We start from the raw sequence: 24782 nt of genomic DNA, 5'->3' as shown, positions 1-24782 counted from the left end.
ACTGTATGCATATTCACTCATGTGCCAGATATACTGTATGTATTACACTCATGTGTCAGATATACTGTATGCATATACACTCATGTGCCAGAAATACTGTATGCATATTCACTCATGTGCCAGATATACTGTATGCATATACACTCATGTGCCAGAAATACTGTATGCTTATTCACTCATGTGCCAGATATACTGTATGCATTACACTCATGTGCCAGATATACTGTATGTATTACACACATGTGCCAGAAATACTGTATGCTTATTCACTCATGTGCCAGAAATACTGTATGCTTATTCACTCATGTGCCAGAAATACTGTATGTATTACACTCATGTGCCAAAAAAACTGTATGCTTATTCACTCATGTGCCAGAAATAATGTATGCTTATTCACTCATGTGCCAGATATACTGTATGCATTACACTCATGTGCCAGAATTACTGTATGCATATTCTCTCATGTGCCAGAAATACTGTATGTATTACACTCATGTGCCAGAAATACTCTATGCATTACACTCATGTGCCAGATATACTGTATGTATTACACTCATGTGCCAGATATACTGTATGTATTACACTCATGTGCCCGAAATACTGTATGTATTACACTCATGTGGCAGATATGCTGTATGCATATACTCTCATGTGCCAGATATATTGTATGCTTTTTCACTCATGTGCCAGATATACTGTATGCATATTCACTCATGTGCCAGATATACTGTATGCTTATTCACTCATGTTCCAGATATACTGTATGTATTACACTCATGTGCCAGATGTACTGTATGCATTACACTCATGTGCCAGATATACTGTATGCATATTCACTCAAGTGCCAGAAATACTGTATGCTTATTCACTCATGTGCCAGATATACTGTATGTATTACACTCATGTGCCAGATATACTGTATGCATATGCACTCATGTGCCAGATATACTGTATGCATATTCACTCATGTGCCAGAAATACTGTACGCATATTCACTCATGTGCCAGATATACTGTATGCATTACACTCATGTGCCAGAAATACTGTATGCATATTCACTCATGTGCCAGAAATACTGTATGCTTATTCACTCATGTGCCAGATAAACTGTATGCATTACACTCATGTGCCAGATATACTGTATGCATATTCACTCATGTGCCAGAAATACTGTATGCATATTCACTCATGTGCCAGATATACTGTATGTATTACAATCATGTGCCAGATATACTGTATGCATATACACTCATGTGCCAGAAATACTGTATGCATATTCACTCATGTGCCAGATATACTGTATGTATTACACTCAAGTGCCAGATATACTGTATGCATATACACTCATGTGCCAGAAATACTGTATGCATATTCACTCATGTGCCAGATATACTGTATGCATATTCACTCATGTGCCAGATATACTGTATGCATATTCACTCATGTGCCAGATATACTGTATGCATATACACTCATGTGCCAGAAATACTGTATACATATGCACTCATGTGCCAGATATACTGTATGCATATTCACTCATGTGCCAGATATACTGTATGTATTACACTCATGTGTCAGATATACTGTATGCATATACACTCATGTGCCAGAAATACTGTATGCATATTCACTCATGTGCCAGATATACTGTATGCATATACACTCATGTGCCAGAAATACTGTATGCTTATTCACTCATGTGCCAGATATACTGTATGCATTACACTCATGTGCCAGATATACTGTATGTATTACACACATGTGCCAGAAATACTGTATGCTTATTCACTCATGTGCCAGAAATACTGTATGCTTATTCACTCATGTGCCAGAAATACTGTATGTATTACACTCATGTGCCAAAAAAACTGTATGCTTATTCACTCATGTGCCAGAAATACTGTATGCTTATTCACTCATGTGCAGATATACTGTATGCATTACACTCATGTGCCAGAATTACTGTATGCATATTCTCTCATGTGCCAGAAATACTGTATGTATTACACTCATGTGCCAGAAATACTCTATGCATTACACTCATGTGCCAGATATACTGTATGTATTACACTCATGTACCAGATATACTGTATGTATTACACTCATGTGCCCGAAATACTGTATGTATTACACTCATGTGCCAGATATGCTGTATGCATATACTCTCATGTGCCAGATATATTGTATGCTTATTCACTCATGTGCCAGAAATACTGTATGCTTATTCACTCATGTGCCAGATATACTGTATGCATTACTTTCATGTGCCAGATATACTGTATGCATATTCACTCAAGTGCCAGAAATACTGTATGCTTATTCACTCATGTGCCAGATATACTGTATGTATTACACTCATGTGACAGATATACTGTATGCATATGCACTCATGTGCCAGATATACTGTATGCATATTCACTCATGTGCCAGAAACACTGTACGCATATTCACTCATGTGCCAGATATACTGTATGCATTACACTCATGTGCCAGAAATACTGTATGCATATTCACTCATGTGCCAGAAATACTGTATGCTTATTCACTCATGTGCCAGATAAACTGTATGCATTACACTCATGTGCCAGATATACTGTATGCATATTCACTCATGTGCCAGAAATACTGTATGCATATTCACTCATGTGCCAAATATACTGTATGCATTACACTCATGTGCCAGAAATACTGTATGCATATTCACTCATGTGCCAGAAATACTGTATGCATATACACTCATGTGCCAGAAATACTGTATGCATATACACTCATGTGCCAGAAATACTGTATGCATATACACTCCTGTGCCAGATATACTGTATGTATTACACTCATGTGCCAGATATACTGTATGCATTACACTCATGTGCCAGATATACTGTATGTATTACACTCATGTGCCAGAAATACTGTATGCATATACACTCATGTGCCAGAAATACTGTATGCATATACACTCCTGTGCCAGATATACTGTATGTATTACACTCATGTGCCAGATATACTGTATGCTTATTCACTCATGTGCCAGATATACTGTATGCATTACACTCATGTGCCAGATATACTGTATGTATTACACACATGTGCCAGAAATACTGTATGCTTATTCACTCATGTGCCAGAAATACTGTATGCTTATTCACTCATGTGCCAGAAATACTGTATGTATTACACTCATGTGCCAAAAAAACTGTATGCTTATTCACTCATGTGCCAGAAATACTGTATGCTTATTCACTCATGTGCCAGATATACTGTATGCATTACACTCATGTGCCAGAATTACTGTATGCATATTCTCTCATGTGCCAGAAATACTGTATGTATTACACTCATGTGCCAGAAATACTCTATGCATTACACTCATGTGCCAGATATACTGTATGTATTACACTCATGTGCCAGATATACTGTATGTATTACACTCATGTGCTCGAAATACTGTATGTATTACACTCATGTGCCAGATATACTGTATGCATATACTCTCATGTGCCAGATATATTGTATGCTTTTTCACTCATGTGCCAGATATACTGTATGCATATTCACTCATGTGCCAGATATTCTGTATGCTTATTCACTCATGTGCCAGAAATACTGTATGCTTATTCACTCATGTGCCAGATATACTGTATGCATTACATTCATGTGCCAGATATACTGTATGCATATTCACTCAAGTGCCAGAAATACTGTATGCTTATTCACTCATGTGCCAGATATACTGTATGTATTACACTCATGTGCCAGATATACTGTATGCATATGCACTCATGTGCCAGATATACTGTATGCATATTCACTCATGTGCCAGAAATACTGTACGCATATTCACTCATGTGCCAGATATACTGTATGCATTACACTCATGTGCCAGAAATACTGTATGCATATTCACTCATGTGCCAGAAATACTGTATGCTTATTCACTCATGTGCCAGATAAACTGTATGCATTACACTCATGTGCCAGATATACTGTATGCATATTCACTCATGTGCCAGAAATACTGTATGCATATTCACTCATGTGCCAGATATACTGTATGCATTACACTCATGTGCCAGAAATACTGTATGCATATTCACTCATGTGCCAGAAATACTGTATGCATATACACTCATGTGCCAGAAATACTGTATGCATATACACTCCTGTGCCAGATATACTGTATGTATTACACTCATGTGCCAGATATACTGTATGCATTACACTCATGTGCCAGATATACTGTATGTATTACACTCATGTGCCAGAAATACTGTATACATATACACTCATGTGCCAGAAATACTGTATGCATATACACTCCTGTGCCAGATATACTGTATGTATTACACTCATGTGCCAGATATACTGTATGTATTACACTCATGTGCCAGATATACTGTATGTATTACACTCAAGTGCCAGAAATACTGTATGCATATGCACTCATGTGCCAGATATACTGTGTGTATTACACTCATGTGCCAGAAATACTGTATGCATATACACTCATGTGCCAGAAATACTGTATGCATACATACTCATGTGCCAGAAATACTGTATGCATATTCACTCATGTGCCAGAAATACTGTATGCATATACACTCATGTGCCAGAAATACTGTATGCATATACACTCATGTGCCAGAAATACTGTATGCATATACACTCCTGTGCCAGATATACTGTATGTATTACACTCATGTGCCAGATATACTGTATGCATTACACTCATGTGCCAGATATACTGTATGTATTACACTCATGTGCCAGAAATACTGTATGCATATACACTCATGTGCCAGAAATACTGTATGCATATACACTCCTGTGCCAGATATACTGTATGTATTACACTCATGTGCCAGATATACTGTATGCTTATTCACTCATGTGCCAGATATACTGTATGCATTACACTCATGTGCCAGATATACTGTATGTATTACACACATGTGCCAGAAATACTGTATGCTTATTCACTCATGTGCCAGAAATACTGTATGCTTATTCACTCATGTGCCAGAAATACTGTATGTATTACACTCATGTGCCAAAAAAACTGTATGCTTATTCACTCATGTGCCAGAAATACTGTATGCTTATTCACTCATGTGCCAGATATACTGTATGCATTACACTCATGTGCCAGAATTACTGTATGCATATTCTCTCATGTGCCAGAAATACTGTATATATTACACTCATGTGCCAGAAATACTCTATGCATTACACTCATGTGCCAGATATACTGTATGTATTACACTCATGTGCCAGATATACTGTATGTATTACACTCATGTGCCCGAAATACTGTATGTATTACACTCATGTGCCAGATATACTGTATGCATATACTCTCATGTGCCAGATATATTGTATGCTTTTTCACTCATGTGCCAGATATACTGTATGCATATTCACTCATGTGCCAGATATTCTGTATGCTTATTCACTCATGTGCCAGAAATACTGTATGCTTATTCACTCATGTGCCAGATATACTGTATGCATTACATTCATGTGCCAGATATACTGTATGCATATTCACTCAAGTGCCAGAAATACTGTATGCTTATTCACTCATGTGCCAGATATACTGTATGTATTACACTCATGTGCCAGATATACTGTATGCATATGCACTCATGTGCCAGATATACTGTATGCATATTCACTCATGTGCCAGAAATACTGTACGCATATTCACTCATGTGCCAGATATACTGTATGCATTACACTCATGTGCCAGAAATACTGTATGCATATTCACTCATGTGCCAGAAATACTGTATGCTTATTCACTCATGTGCCAGATAAACTGTATGCATTACACTCATGTGCCAGATATACTGTATGCATATTCACTCATGTGCCAGAAATACTGTATGCATATTCACTCATGTGCCAGATATACTGTATGCATTACACTCATGTGCCAGAAATACTGTATGCATATTCACTCATGTGCCAGAAATACTGTATGCATATACACTCATGTGCCAGAAATACTGTATGCATATACACTCCTGTGCCAGATATACTGTATGTATTACACTCATGTGCCAGATATACTGTATGCATTACACTCATGTGCCAGATATACTGTATGTATTACACTCATGTGCCAGAAATACTGTATACATATACACTCATGTGCCAGAAATACTGTATGCATATACACTCCTGTGCCAGATATACTGTATGTATTACACTCATGTGCCAGATATACTGTATGTATTACACTCAAGTGCCAGAAATACTGTATGCATATGCACTCATGTGCCAGATATACTGTGTGTATTACACTCATGTGCCAGAAATACTGTATGCATATACACTCATGTGCCAGAAATACTGTATGCATATATACTCATGTGCCAGAAATACTGTATGCATATTCACTCATGTGCCAGATAAACTGTATGCATATTCACTCATGTGCCAGATATACTGTATGTATTACAATCATGTGCCACATATACTGTATGCATATACACTCATGTGCCAGAAATACTGTATGCATATGCACTCATGTGCCAGATATACTGTATGCATATTCACTCATGTGCCAGATATACTGTATGTATTACACTCATGTGCCAGATATACTGTATGCATATACACTCATGTGCCAGAAATACTGTATGCATATTCACTCATGTGCCAGATATACTGTATGCATATTCACTCATGTGCCAGATATACAGTATGCATATTCACTCATGTGCCAGATATACTGTATGCATATACACTCATGTGCCAGAAATACTGTATACATATGCACTCATGTGCCAGATATACTGTATGCATATTCACTCATGTGCCAGATATACTGTATGTATTACACTCATGTGTCAGATATACTGTATGCATATACACTCATGTGCCAGAAATACTGTATGCATATTCACTCATGTGCCAGATATACTGTATGCATATACACTCATGTGCCAGAAATACTGTATGCTTATTCACTCATGTGCCAGATATACTGTATGCATTACACTCATGTGCCAGATATACTGTATGTATTACACACATGTGCCAGAAATACTGTATGCTTATTCACTCATGTGCCAGAAATACTGTATGCTTATTCACTCATGTGCCAGAAATACTGTATGTATTACACTCATGTGCCAAAAAAACTGTATGCTTATTCACTCATGTGCCAGAAATACTGTATGCTTATTCACTCATGTGCCAGATATACTGTATGTATTACACTCATGTGCCAGATATACTGTATGCATATACACTCATGTGCCAGAAATACTGTATGCATATTCACTCATGTGCCAGATATACTGTATGCATATTCACTCATGTGCCAGATATACTGTATGCATATTCACTCATGTGCCAGATATACTGTATGCATATACACTCATGTGCCAGAAATACTGTATACATATGCACTCATGTGCCAGATATACTGTATGCATATTCACTCATGTGCCAGATATACTGTATGTATTACACTCATGTGTCAGATATACTGTATGCATATACACTCATGTGCCAGAAATACTGTATGCATATTCACTCATGTGCCAGATATACTGTATGCATATACACTCATGTGCCAGAAATACTGTATGCTTATTCACTCATGTGCCAGATATACTGTATGCATTACACTCATGTGCCAGATATACTGTATGTATTACACACATGTGCCAGAAATACTGTATGCTTATTCACTCATGTGCCAGAAATACTGTATGCTTATTCACTCATGTGCCAGAAATACTGTATGTATTACACTCATGTGCCAAAAAAACTGTATGCTTATTCACTCATGTGCCAGAAATACTGTATGCTTATTCACTCATGTGCAGATATACTGTATGCATTACACTCATGTGCCAGAATTACTGTATGCATATTCTCTCATGTGCCAGAAATACTGTATGTATTACACTCATGTGCCAGAAATACTCTATGCATTACACTCATGTGCCAGATATACTGTATGTATTACACTCATGTGCCAGATATACTGTATGTATTACACTCATGTGCCTGAAATACTGTATGTATTACACTCATGTGCCAGATATGCTGTATGCATATACTCTCATGTGCCAGATATATTGTATGCTTTTTCACTCATGTGCCAGATATACTGTATGCATATTCACTCATGTGCCAGATATACTGTATGTATTACACTCATGTGACAGATATACTGTATGCATATGCACTCATGTGCCAGATATACTGTATGCATATTCACTCATGTGCCAGAAACACTGTACGCATATTCACTCATGTGCCAGATATACTGTATGCATTACACTCATGTGCCAGAAATACTGTATGCATATTCACTCATGTGCCAGAAATACTGTATGCTTATTCACTCATGTGCCAGATAAACTGTATGCATTACACTCATGTGCCAGATATACTGTATGCATATTCACTCATGTGCCAGAAATACTGTATGCATATTCACTCATGTGCCAAATATACTGTATGCATTACACTCATGTGCCAGAAATACTGTATGCATATTCACTCATGTGCCAGAAATACTGTATGCATATACACTCATGTGCCAGAAATACTGTATGCATATACACTCATGTGCCAGAAATACTGTATGCATATACACTCCTGTGCCAGATATACTGTATGTATTACACTCATGTGCCAGATATACTGTATGCATTACACTCATGTGCCAGATATACTGTAAGTATTACACTCATGTGCCAGATATACTGTATGCATATACACTCATGTGCCAGAAATACTGTATGCATATTCACTCATGTGCCAGATATACTGTATGCATATTCACTCATGTGCCAGATATACAGTATGCATATTCACTCATGTGCCAGATATACTGTATGCATATACACTCATGTGCCAGAAATACTGTATACATATGCACTCATGTGCCAGATATACTGTATGCATATTCACTCATGTGCCAGATATACTGTATGTATTACACTCATGTGTCAGATATACTGTATGCATATACACTCATGTGCCAGAAATACTGTATGCATATTCACTCATGTGCCAGATATACTGTATGCATTACACTCATGTGCCAGATATACTGTATGTATTACACACATGTGCCAGAAATACTGTATGCTTATTCACTCATGTGCCAGAAATACTGTATGCTTATTCACTCATGTGCCAGAAATACTGTATGTATTACACTCATGTGCCAAAAAAACTGTATGCTTATTCACTCATGTGCCAGAAATAATGTATGCTTATTCACTCATGTGCCAGATATACTGTATGCATTACACTCATGTGCCAGAATTACTGTATGCATATTCTCTCATGTGCCAGAAATACTGTATGTATTACACTCATGTGCCAGAAATACTCTATGCATTACACTCATGTGCCAGATATACTGTATGTATTACACTCATGTGCCAGATATACTGTATGTATTACACTCATGTGCCCGAAATACTGTATGTATTACACTCATGTGCCAGATATGCTGTATGCATATACTCTCATGTGCCAGATATATTGTATGCTTTTTCACTCATGTGCCAGATATACTGTATGCATATTCACTCATGTGCCAGATATACTGTATGCTTATTCACTCATGTTCCAGATATACTGTATGTATTACACTCATGTGCCAGATGTACTGTATGCATTACACTCATGTGCCAGATATACTGTATGCATATTCACTCAAGTGCCAGAAATACTGTATGCTTATTCACTCATGTGCCAGATATACTGTATGTATTACACTCATGTGCCAGATATACTGTATGCATATGCACTCATGTGCCAGATATACTGTATGCATATTCACTCATGTGCCAGAAATACTGTACGCATATTCACTCATGTGCCAGATATACTGTATGCATTACACTCATGTGCCAGAAATACTGTATGCATATTCACTCATGTGCCAGAAATACTGTATGCTTATTCACTCATGTGCCAGATAAACTGTATGCATTACACTCATGTGCCAGATATACTGTATGCATATTCACTCATGTGCCAGAAATACTGTATGCATATTCACTCATGTGCCAGATATACTGTATGTATTACAATCATGTGCCAGATATACTGTATGCATATACACTCATGTGCCAGAAATACTGTATGCATATTCACTCATGTGCCAGATATACTGTATGTATTACACTCATGTGCCAGATATACTGTATGCATATACACTCATGTGCCAGAAATACTGTATGCATATTCACTCATGTGCCAGATATACTGTATGCATATTCACTCATGTGCCAGATATACTGTATGCATATACACTCATGTGCCAGAAATACTGTATACATATGCACTCATGTGCCAGATATACTGTATGCATATTCACTCATGTGCCAGATATACTGTATGTATTACACTCATGTGTCAGATATACTGTATGCATATACACTCATGTGCCAGAAATACTGTATGCATATTCACTCATGTGCCAGATATACTGTATGCATATACACTCATGTGCCAGAAATACTGTATGCTTATTCACTCATGTGCCAGATATACTGTATGCATTACACTCATGTGCCAGATATACTGTATGTATTACACACATGTGCCAGAAATACTGTATGCTTATTCACTCATGTGCCAGAAATACTGTATGCTTATTCACTCATGTGCCAGAAATACTGTATGTATTACACTCATGTGCCAAAAAAACTGTATGCTTATTCACTCATGTGCCAGAAATACTGTATGCTTATTCACTCATGTGCCAGATATACTGTATGCATTACACTCATGTGCCAGAATTACTGTATGCATATTCTCTCATGTGCCAGAAATACTGTATGTATTACACTCATGTGCCAGAAATACTCTATGCATTACACTCATGTGCCAGATATACTGTATGTATTACACTCATGTGCCAGATATACTGTATGTATTACACTCATGTGCCCGAAATACTGTATGTATTACACTCATGTGCCAGATATGCTGTATGCATATACTCTCATGTGCCAGATATATTGTATGCTTTTTCACTCATGTGCTAGATATACTGTATGCATATTCACTCATGTGCCAGATATACTGTATGCTTATTCAGTCATGTGCCAGAAATACTGTATGCTTATTCACTCATGTGCCAGATATACTGTATGCATTACTTTCATGTGCCAGATATACTGTATGCATATTCACTCAAGTGCCAGAAATACTATATGCTTATTCACTCATGTGCCAGATATACTGTATGTATTACACTCATGTGACAGATATACTGTATGCATATGCACTCATGTGCCAGATATACTGTATGCATATTCACTCATGTGCCAGAAACACTGTACGCATATTCACTCATGTGCCAGATATACTGTATGCATTACACTCATGTGCCAGAAATACTGTATGCATATTCACTCATGTGCCAGAAATACTGTATGCTTATTCACTCATGTGCCAGATAAACTGTATGCATTACACTCATGTGCCAGATATACTGTATGCATATTCACTCATGTGCCAGAAATACTGTATGCATATTCACTCATGTGCCAGATATACTGTATGCATTACACTCATGTGCCAGAAATACTGTATGCATATTCACTCATGTGCCAGAAATACTGTATGCATATACACTCATGTGCCAGAAATACTGTATGCATATACACTCATGTGCCAGAAATACTGTATGCATATACACTCCTGTGCCAGATATACTGTATGTATTACACTCATGTGCCAGATATACTGTATGCATTACACTCATGTGCCAGATATACTGTATGTATTACACTCATGTGCCAGAAATACTGTATGCATATACACTCATGTGCCAGAAATACTGTATGCATATACACTCCTGTGCCAGATATACTGTATGTATTACACTCATGTGCCAGATATACTGTATGCTTATTCACTCATGTGCCAGATATACTGTATGCATTACACTCATGTGCCAGATATACTGTATGTATTACACACATGTGCCAGAAATACTGTATGCTTATTCACTCATGTGCCAGAAATACTGTATGCTTATTCACTCATGTGCCAGAAATACTGTATGTATTACACTCATGTGCCAAAAAAACTGTATGCTTATTCACTCATGTGCCAGAAATACTGTATGCTTATTCACTCATGTGCCAGATATACTGTATGCATTACACTCATGTGCCAGAATTACTGTATGCATATTCTCTCATGTGCCAGAAATACTGTATGTATTACACTCATGTGCCAGAAATACTGTATGTATTACACTCATGTGCCAGAAATACTCTATGCATTACACTCATGTGCCAGATATACTGTATGTATTACACTCATGTGCCAGATATACTGTATGTATTACACTCATGTGCCCGAAATACTGTATGTATTACACTCATGTGCCAGATATACTGTATGCATATACTCTCATGTGCCAGATATATTGTATGCTTTTTCACTCATGTGCCAGATATACTGTATGCATATTCACTCATGTGCCAGATATACTGTATGCTTATTCACTCATGTGCCAGAAATACTGTATGCTTATTCACTCATGTGCCAGATATACTGTATGCATTACATTCATGTGCCAGATATACTGTATGCATATTCACTCAAGTGCCAGAAATACTGTATGCTTATTCACTCATGTGCCAGATATACTGTATGTATTACACTCATGTGCCAGATATACTGTATGCATATGCACTCATGTGCCAGATATACTGTATGCATATTCACTCATGTGCCAGAAATACTGTACGCATATTCACTCATGTGCCAGATATACTGTATGCATTACACTCATGTGCCAGAAATACTGTATGCATATTCACTCATGTGCCAGAAATACTGTATGCTTATTCACTCATGTGCCAGATAAACTGTATGCATTACACTCATGTGCCAGATATACTGTATGCATATTCACTCATGTGCCAGAAATACTGTATGCATATTCACTCATATGCCAGATATACTGTATGCATTACACTCATGTGCCAGAAATACTGTATGCATATTCACTCATGTGCCAGAAATACTGTATGCATATACACTCATGTGCCAGAAATACTGTATGCATATACACTCCTGTGCCAGATATACTGTATGTATTACACTCATGTGCCAGATATACTGTATGCATTACACTCATGTGCCAGATATACTGTATGTATTACACTCATGTGCCAGAAATACTGTATGCATATACACTCATGTGCCAGAAATACTGTATGCATATACACTCCTGTGCCAGATATACTGTATGTATTACATTCATGTGTCAGATATACTGTATGCATATTCACTCAAGTGCCAGAAATACTGTATGCTTATTCACTCATGTGCCAGATATACTGTATGTATTACACTCATGTGCCAGATATACTGTATGCATATGCACTCATGTGCCAGATATACTGTATGCATATTCACTCATGTGCCAGAAATACTGTACGCATATTCACTCATGTGCCAGATATACTGTATGCATTACACTCATGTGCCAGAAATACTGTATGCATATTCACTCATGTGCCAGAAATACTGTATGCTTATTCACTCATGTGCCAGATAAACTGTATGCATTACACTCATGTGCCAGATATACTGTATGCATATTCACTCATGTGCCAGAAATACTGTATGCATATTCACTCATGTGCCAGATATACTGTATGCATTACACTCATGTGCCAGAAATACTGTATGCATATTCACTCATGTGCCAGAAATACTGTATGCATATACACTCATGTGCCAGAAATACTGTATGCATATACACTCCTGTGCCAGATATACTGTATGTATTACACTCATGTGCCAGATATACTGTATGCATTACACTCATGTGCCAGATATACTGTATGTATTACACTCATGTGCCAGAAATACTGTATACATATACACTCATGTGCCAGAAATACTGTATGCATATACACTCCTGTACCAGATATACTGTATGTATTACACTCATGTGCCAGATATACTGTATGTATTACACTCATGTGCCAGATATACTGTATGTATTACACTCAAGTGCCAGAAATACTGTATGCATATGCACTCATGTGCCAGATATACTGTGTGTATTACACTCATGTGCCAGAAATACTGTATGCATATACACTCATGTGCCAGAAATACTGTATGCATACATACTCATGTGCCAGAAATACTGTATGCATATTCACTCATGTGCCAGAAATACTGTATGCATATACACTCATGTGCCAGAAATACTGTATGCATATACACTCATGTGCCAGAAATACTGTATGCATATACACTCCTGTGCCAGATATACTGTATGTATTACACTCATGTGCCAGATATACTGTATGCATTACACTCATGTGCCAGATATACTGTATGTATTACACTCATGTGCCAGAAATACTGTATGCATATACACTCATGTGCCAGAAATACTGTATGCATATACACTCCTGTGCCAGATATACTGTATGTATTACACTCATGTGCCAGATATACTGTATGCTTATTCACTCATGTGCCAGATATACTGTATGCATTACACTCATGTGCCAGATATACTGTATGTATTACACACATGTGCCAGAAATACTGTATGCTTATTCACTCATGTGCCAGAAATACTGTATGCTTATTCACTCATGTGCCAGAAATACTGTATGTATTACACTCATGTGCCAAAAAAACTGTATGCTTATTCACTCATGTGCCAGAAATACTGTATGCTTATTCACTCATGTGCCAGATATACTGTATGCATTACACTCATGTGCCAGAATTACTGTATGCATATTCTCTCATGTGCCAGAAATACTGTATATATTACACTCATGTGCCAGAAATACTCTATGCATTACACTCATGTGCCAGATATACTGTATGTATTACACTCATGTGCCAGATATACTGTATGTATTACACTCATGTGCCAGATATACTGTATGCATATACTCTCATGTGCCAGATATATTGTATGCTTTTTCACTCATGTGCCAGATATACTGTATGCATATTCACTCATGTGCCAGATATTCTGTATGCTTATTCACTCATGTGCCAGAAATACTGTATGCTTATTCACTCATGTGCCAGATATACTGTATGCATTACATTCATGTGCCAGATATACTGTATGCATATTCACTCAAGTGCCAGAAATACTGTATGCTTATTCACTCATGTGCCAGATATACTGTATGTATTACACTCATGTGCCAGATATACTGTATGCATATGCACTCATGTGCCAGATATACTGTATGCATATTCACTCATGTGCCAGAAATACTGTACGCATATTCACTCATGTGCCAGATATACTGTATGCATTACACTCATGTGCCAGAAATACTGTATGCATATTCACTCATGTGCCAGAAATACTGTATGCTTATTCACTCATGTGCCAGATAAACTGTATGCATTACACTCATGTGCCAGATATACTGTATGCATATTCACTCATGTGCCAGAAATACTGTATGCATATTCACTCATGTGCCAGATATACTGTATGCATTACACTCATGTGCCAGAAATACTGTATGCATATTCACTCATGTGCCAGAAATACTGTATGCATATACACTCATGTGCCAGAAATACTGTATGCATATACACTCCTGTGCCAGATATACTGTATGTATTACACTCATGTGCCAGATATACTGTATGCATTACACTCATGTGCCAGATATACTGTATGTATTACACTCATGTGCCAGAAATACTGTATACATATACACTCATGTGCCAGAAATACTGTATGCATATACACTCCTGTGCCAGATATACTGTATGTATTACACTCATGTGCCAGATATACTGTATGTATTACACTCATGTGCCAGATATACTGTATGTATTACACTCAAGTGCCAGAAATACTGTATGCATATGCACTCATGTGCCAGATATACTGTGTGTATTACACTCATGTGCCAGAAATACTGTATGCATATACACTCATGTGCCAGAAATACTGTATGCATATATACTCATGTGCCAGAAATACTGTATGCATATTCACTCATGTGCCAGATAAACTGTATGCATATTCACTCATGTGCCAGATATACTGTATGTATTACAATCATGTGCCAGATATACTGTATGCATATACACTCATGTGCCAGAAATACTGTATGCATATGCACTCATGTGCCAGATATACTGTATGCATATTCACTCATGTGCCAGATATACTGTATGTATTACACTCATGTGCCAGATATACTGTATGCATATACACTCATGTGCCAGAAATACTGTATGCATATTCACTCATGTGCCAGATATACTGTATGCATATTCACTCATGTGCCAGATATACAGTATGCATATTCACTCATGTGCCAGATATACTGTATGCATATACACTCATGTGCCAGAAATACTGTATACATATGCACTCATGTGCCAGATATACTGTATGCATATTCACTCATGTGCCAGATATACTGTATGTATTACACTCATGTGTCAGATATACTGTATGCATATACACTCATGTGCCAGAAATACTGTATGCATATTCACTCATGTGCCAGATATACTGTATGCATATACACTCATGTGCCAGAAATACTGTATGCTTATTCACTCATGTGCCAGATATACTGTATGCATTACACTCATGTGCCAGATATACTGTATGTATTACACACATGTGCCAGAAATACTGTATGCTTATTCACTCATGTGCCAGAAATACTGTATGCTTATTCACTCATGTGCCAGAAATACTGTATGTATTACACTCATGTGCCAAAAAAACTGTATGCTTATTCACTCATGTGCCAGAAATACTGTATGCTTATTCACTCATGTGCCAGATATACTGTATGTATTACACTCATGTGCCAGATATACTGTATGCATATACACTCATGTGCCAGAAATACTGTATGCATATTCACTCATGTGCCAGATATACTGTATGCATATTCACTCATGTGCCAGATATACTGTATGCATATTCACTCATGTGCCAGATATACTGTATGCATATACACTCATGTGCCAGAAATACTGTATACATATGCACTCATGTGCCAGATATACTGTATGCATATTCACTCATGTGCCAGATATACTGTATGTATTACACTCATGTGTCAGATATACTGTATGCATATACACTCATGTGCCAGAAATACTGTATGCATATTCACTCATGTGCCAGATATACTGTATGCATATACACTCATGTGCCAGAAATACTGTATGCTTATTCACTCATGTGCCAGATATACTGTATGCATTACACTCATGTGCCAGATATACTGTATGTATTACACACATGTGCCAGAAATACTGTATGCTTATTCACTCATGTGCCAGAAATACTGTATGCTTATTCACTCATGTGCCAGAAATACTGTATGTATTACACTCATGTGCCAAAAAAACTGTATGCTTATTCACTCATGTGCCAGAAATACTGTATGCTTATTCACTCATGTGCAGATATACTGTATGCATTACACTCATGTGCCAGAATTACTGTATGCATATTCTCTCATGTGCCAGAAATACTGTATGTATTACACTCATGTGCCAGAAATACTCTATGCATTACACTCATGTGCCAGATATACTGTATGTATTACACTCATGTGCCAGATATACTGTATGTATTACACTCATGTGCCTGAAATACTGTATGTATTACACTCATGTGCCAGATATGCTGTATGCATATACTCTCATGTGCCAGATATATTGTATGCTTTTTCACTCATGTGCCAGATATACTGTATGCATATTCACTCATGTGCCAGATATACTGTATGTATTACACTCATGTGACAGATATACTGTATGCATATGCACTCATGTGCCAGATATACTGTATGCATATTCACTCATGTGCCAGAAACACTGTACGCATATTCACTCATGTGCCAGATATACTGTATGCATTACACTCATGTGCCAGAAATACTGTATGCATATTCACTCATGTGCCAGAAATACTGTATGCTTATTCACTCATGTGCCAGATAAACTGTATGCATTACACTCATGTGCCAGATATACTGTATGCATATTCACTCATGTGCCAGAAATACTGTATGCATATTCACTCATGTGCCAAATATACTGTATGCATTACACTCATGTGCCAGAAATACTGTATGCATATTCACTCATGTGCCAGAAATACTGTATGCATATACACTCATGTGCCAGAAATACTGTATGCATATACACTCATGTGCCAGAAATACTGTATGCATATACACTCCTGTGCCAGATATACTGTATGTATTACACTCATGTGCCAGATATACTGTATGCATTACACTCATGTGCCAGATATACTGTAAGTATTACACTCATGTGCCAGATATACTGTATGCATATACACTCATGTGCCAGAAATACTGTATGCATATTCACTCATGTGCCAGATATACTGTATGCATATTCACTCATGTGCCAGATATACAGTATGCATATTCACTCATGTGCCAGATATACTGTATGCATATACACTCATGTGCCAGAAATACTGTATACATATGCACTCATGTGCCAGATATACTGTATGCATATTCACTCATGTGCCAGATATACTGTATGTATTACACTCATGTGTCAGATATACTGTATGCATATACACTCATGTGCCAGAAATACTGTATGCATATTCACTCATGTGCCAGATATACTGTATGCATTACACTCATGTGCCAGATATACTGTATGTATTACACACATGTGCCAGAAATACTGTATGCTTATTCACTCATGTGCCAGAAATACTGTATGCTTATTCACTCATGTGCCAGAAATACTGTATGTATTACACTCATGTGCCAAAAAAACTGTATGCTTATTCACTCATGTGCCAGAAATAATGTATGCTTATTCACTCATGTGCCAGATATACTGTATGCATTACACTCATGTGCCAGAATTACTGTATGCATATTCTCTCATGTGCCAGAAATACTGTATGTATTACACTCATGTGCCAGAAATACTCTATGCATTACACTCATGTGCCAGACATACTGTATGTATTACACTCATGTGCCAGATATACTGTATGTATTACACTCATGTGCCCGAAATACTGTATGTATTACACTCATGTGCCAGATATGCTGTATGCATATACTCTCATGTGCCAGATATATTGTATGCTTTTTCACTCATGTGCCAGATATACTGTATGCATATTCACTCATGTGCCAGATATACTGTATGCTTATTCACTCATGTTCCAGATATACTGTATGTATTACACTCATGTGCCAGATGTACTGTATGCATTACACTCATGTGCCAGATATACTGTATGCATATTCACTCAAGTGCCAGAAATACTGTATGCTTATTCACTCATGTGCCAGATATACTGTATGTATTACACTCATGTGCCAGATATACTGTATGCATATGCACTCATGTGCCAGATATACTGTATGCATATTCACTCATGTGCCAGAAATACTGTACGCATATTCACTCATGTGCCAGATATACTGTATGCATTACACTCATGTGCCAGAAATACTGTATGCATATTCACTCATGTGCCAGAAATACTGTATGCTTATTCACTCATGTGCCAGATAAACTGTATGCATTACACTCATGTGCCAGATATACTGTATGCATATTCACTCATGTGCCAGAAATACTGTATGCATATTCACTCATGTGCCAGATATACTGTATGTATTACAATCATGTGCCAGATATACTGTATGCATATACACTCATGTGCCAGAAATACTGTATGCATATTCACTCATGTGCCAGATATACTGTATGTATTACACTCATGTGCCAGATATACTGTATGCATATACACTCATGTGCCAGAAATACTGTATGCATATTCACTCATGTGCCAGATATACTGTATGCATATTCACTCATGTGCCAGATATACTGTATGCATATACACTCATGTGCCAGAAATACTGTATACATATGCACTCATGTGCCAGATATACTGTATGCATATTCACTCATGTGCCAGATATACTGTATGTATTACACTCATGTGTCAGATATACTGTATGCATATACACTCATGTGCCAGAAATACTGTATGCATATTCACTCATGTGCCAGATATACTGTATGCATATACACTCATGTGCCAGAAATACTGTATGCTTATTCACTCATGTGCCAGATATACTGTATGCATTACACTCATGTGCCAGATATACTGTATGTATTACACACATGTGCCAGAAATACTGTATGCTTATTCACTCATGTGCCAGAAATACTGTATGCTTATTCACTCATGTGCCAGAAATACTGTATGTATTACACTCATGTGCCAAAAAAACTGTATGCTTATTCACTCATGTGCCAGAAATACTGTATGCTTATTCACTCATGTGCCAGATATACTGTATGCATTACACTCATGTGCCAGAATTACTGTATGCATATTCTCTCATGTGCCAGAAATACTGTATGTATTACACTCATGTGCCAGAAATACTCTATGCATTACACTCATGTGCCAGATATACTGTATGTATTACACTCATGTGCCAGATATACTGTATGTATTACACTCATGTGCCCGAAATACTGTATGTATTACACTCATGTGCCAGATATGCTGTATGCATATACTCTCATGTGCCAGATATATTGTATGCTTTTTCACTCATGTGCTAGATATACTGTATGCATATTCACTCATGTGCCAGATATATTGTATGCTTATTCACTCATGTGCCAGAAATACTGTATGCTTATTCACTCATGTGCCAGATATACTGTATGCATTACTTTCATGTGCCAGATATACTGTATGCATATTCACTCAAGTGCCAGAAATACTATATGCTTATTCACTCATGTGCCAGATATACTGTATGTATTACACTCATGTGACAGATATACTGTATGCATATGCACTCATGTGCCAGATATACTGTATGCATATTCACTCATGTGCCAGATATACTGTATGCTTATTCACTCATGTGCCAGAAATACTGTATGCTTATTCACTCATGTGCCAGATATACTGTATGCATTACACTCATGTGCCAGATATACTGTATGTATTACACACATGTGCCAGAAATACTGTATGCTTATTCACTCATGTGCCAGAAATACTGTATGCTTATTCACTCATGTGCCAGAAATACTGTATGTATTACACTCATGTGCCAAAAAAACTGTATGCTTATTCACTCATGTGCCAGAAATACTGTATGCTTATTCACTCATGTGCAGATATACTGTATGCATTACACTCATGTGCCAGAATTACTGTATGCATATTCTCTCATGTGCCAGAAATACTGTATGTATTACACTCATGTGCCAGAAATACTCTATGCATTACACTCATGTGCCAGATATACTGTATGTATTACACTCATGTGCCAGATATACTGTATGTATTACACTCATGTGCCTGAAATACTGTATGTATTACACTCATGTGCCAGATATGCTGTATGCATATACTCTCATGTGCCAGATATATTGTATGCTTTTTCACTCATGTGCCAGATATACTGTATGCATATTCACTCATGTGCCAGATATACTGTATGTATTACACTCATGTGACAGATATACTGTATGCATATGCACTCATGTGCCAGATATACTGTATGCATATTCACTCATGTGCCAGAAACACTGTACGCATATTCACTCATGTGCCAGATATACTGTATGCATTACACTCATGTGCCAGAAATACTGTATGCATATTCACTCATGTGCCAGAAATACTGTATGCTTATTCACTCATGTGCCAGATAAACTGTATGCATTACACTCATGTGCCAGATATACTGTATGCATATTCACTCATGTGCCAGAAATACTGTATGCATATTCACTCATGTGCCAAATATACTGTATGCATTACACTCATGTGCCAGAAATACTGTATGCATATTCACTCATGTGCCAGAAATACTGTATGCATATACACTCATGTGCCAGAAATACTGTATGCATATACACTCATGTGCCAGAAATACTGTATGCATATACACTCCTGTGCCAGATATACTGTATGTATTACACTCATGTGCCAGATATACTGTATGCATTACACTCATGTGCCAGATATACTGTAAGTATTACACTCATGTGCCAGATATACTGTATGCATATACACTCATGTGCCAGAAATACTGTATGCATATTCACTCATGTGCCAGATATACTGTATGCATATTCACTCATGTGCCAGATATACAGTATGCATATTCACTCATGTGCCAGATATACTGTATGCATATACACTCATGTGCCAGAAATACTGTATACATATGCACTCATGTGCCAGATATACTGTATGCATATTCACTCATGTGCCAGATATACTGTATGTATTACACTCATGTGTCAGATATACTGTATGCATATACACTCATGTGCCAGAAATACTGTATGCATATTCACTCATGTGCCAGATATACTGTATGCATTACACTCATGTGCCAGATATACTGTATGTATTACACACATGTGCCAGAAATACTGTATGCTTATTCACTCATGTGCCAGAAATACTGTATGCTTATTCACTCATGTGCCAGAAATACTGTATGTATTACACTCATGTGCCAAAAAAACTGTATGCTTATTCACTCATGTGCCAGAAATAATGTATGCTTATTCACTCATGTGCCAGATATACTGTATGCATTACACTCATGTGCCAGAATTACTGTATGCATATTCTCTCATGTGCCAGAAATACTGTATGTATTACACTCATGTGCCAGAAATACTCTATGCATTACACTCATGTGCCAGACATACTGTATGTATTACACTCATGTGCCAGATATACTGTATGTATTACACTCATGTGCCCGAAATACTGTATGTATTACACTCATGTGCCAGATATGCTGTATGCATATACTCTCATGTGCCAGATATATTGTATGCTTTTTCACTCATGTGCCAGATATACTGTATGCATATTCACTCATGTGCCAGATATACTGTATGCTTATTCACTCATGTTCCAGATATACTGTATGTATTACACTCATGTGCCAGATGTACTGTATGCATTACACTCATGTGCCAGATATACTGTATGCATATTCACTCAAGTGCCAGAAATACTGTATGCTTATTCACTCATGTGCCAGATATACTGTATGTATTACACTCATGTGCCAGATATACTGTATGCATATGCACTCATGTGCCAGATATACTGTATGCATATTCACTCATGTGCCAGAAATACTGTACGCATATTCACTCATGTGCCAGATATACTGTATGCATTACACTCATGTGCCAGAAATACTGTATGCATATTCACTCATGTGCCAGAAATACTGTATGCTTATTCACTCATGTGCCAGATAAACTGTATGCATTACACTCATGTGCCAGATATACTGTATGCATATTCACTCATGTGCCAGAAATACTGTATGCATATTCACTCATGTGCCAGATATACTGTATGTATTACAATCATGTGCCAGATATACTGTATGCATATACACTCATGTGCCAGAAATACTGTATGCATATTCACTCATGTGCCAGATATACTGTATGTATTACACTCATGTGCCAGATATACTGTATGCATATACACTCATGTGCCAGAAATACTGTATGCATATTCACTCATGTGCCAGATATACTGTATGCATATTCACTCATGTGCCAGATATACTGTATGCATATACACTCATGTGCCAGAAATACTGTATACATATGCACTCATGTGCCAGATATACTGTATGCATATTCACTCATGTGCCAGATATACTGTATGTATTACACTCATGTGTCAGATATACTGTATGCATATACACTCATGTGCCAGAAATACTGTATGCATATTCACTCATGTGCCAGATATACTGTATGCATATACACTCATGTGCCAGAAATACTGTATGCTTATTCACTCATGTGCCAGATATACTGTATGCATTACACTCATGTGCCAGATATACTGTATGTATTACACACATGTGCCAGAAATACTGTATGCTTATTCACTCATGTGCCAGAAATACTGTATGCTTATTCACTCATGTGCCAGAAATACTGTATGTATTACACTCATGTGCCAAAAAAACTGTATGCTTATTCACTCATGTGCCAGAAATACTGTATGCTTATTCACTCATGTGCCAGATATACTGTATGCATTACACTCATGTGCCAGAATTACTGTATGCATATTCTCTCATGTGCCAGAAATACTGTATGTATTACACTCATGTGCCAGAAATACTCTATGCATTACACTCATGTGCCAGATATACTGTATGTATTACACTCATGTGCCAGATATACTGTATGTATTACACTCATGTGCCCGAAATACTGTATGTATTACACTCATGTGCCAGATATGCTGTATGCATATACTCTCATGTGCCAGATATATTGTATGCTTTTTCACTCATGTGCTAGATATACTGTATGCATATTCACTCATGTGCCAGATATACTGTATGCTTATTCACTCATGTGCCAGAAATACTGTATGCTTATTCACTCATGTGCCAGATATACTGTATGCATTACTTTCATGTGCCAGATATACTGTATGCATATTCACTCAAGTGCCAGAAATACTATATGCTTATTCACTCATGTGCCAGATATACTGTATGTATTACACTCATGTGACAGATATACTGTATGCATATGCACTCATGTGCCAGATATACTGTATGCATATTCACTCATGTGCCAGAAACACTGTACGCATATTCACTCATGTGCCAGATATACTGTATGCATTACACTCATGTGCCAGAAATACTGTATGCATATTCACTCATGTG

This window comes from Taudactylus pleione, unplaced genomic scaffold (genome assembly GCF_031769625.1).
Source record: "Taudactylus pleione unplaced genomic scaffold, aTauple2 ptg000792l, whole genome shotgun sequence".
Classification (NCBI taxonomy): domain Eukaryota; kingdom Metazoa; phylum Chordata; class Amphibia; order Anura; family Myobatrachidae; genus Taudactylus; species Taudactylus pleione.
The sequence above is the reverse complement of the archived record's forward strand: the minus strand, read 5'-3'. Positions refer to the sequence as shown.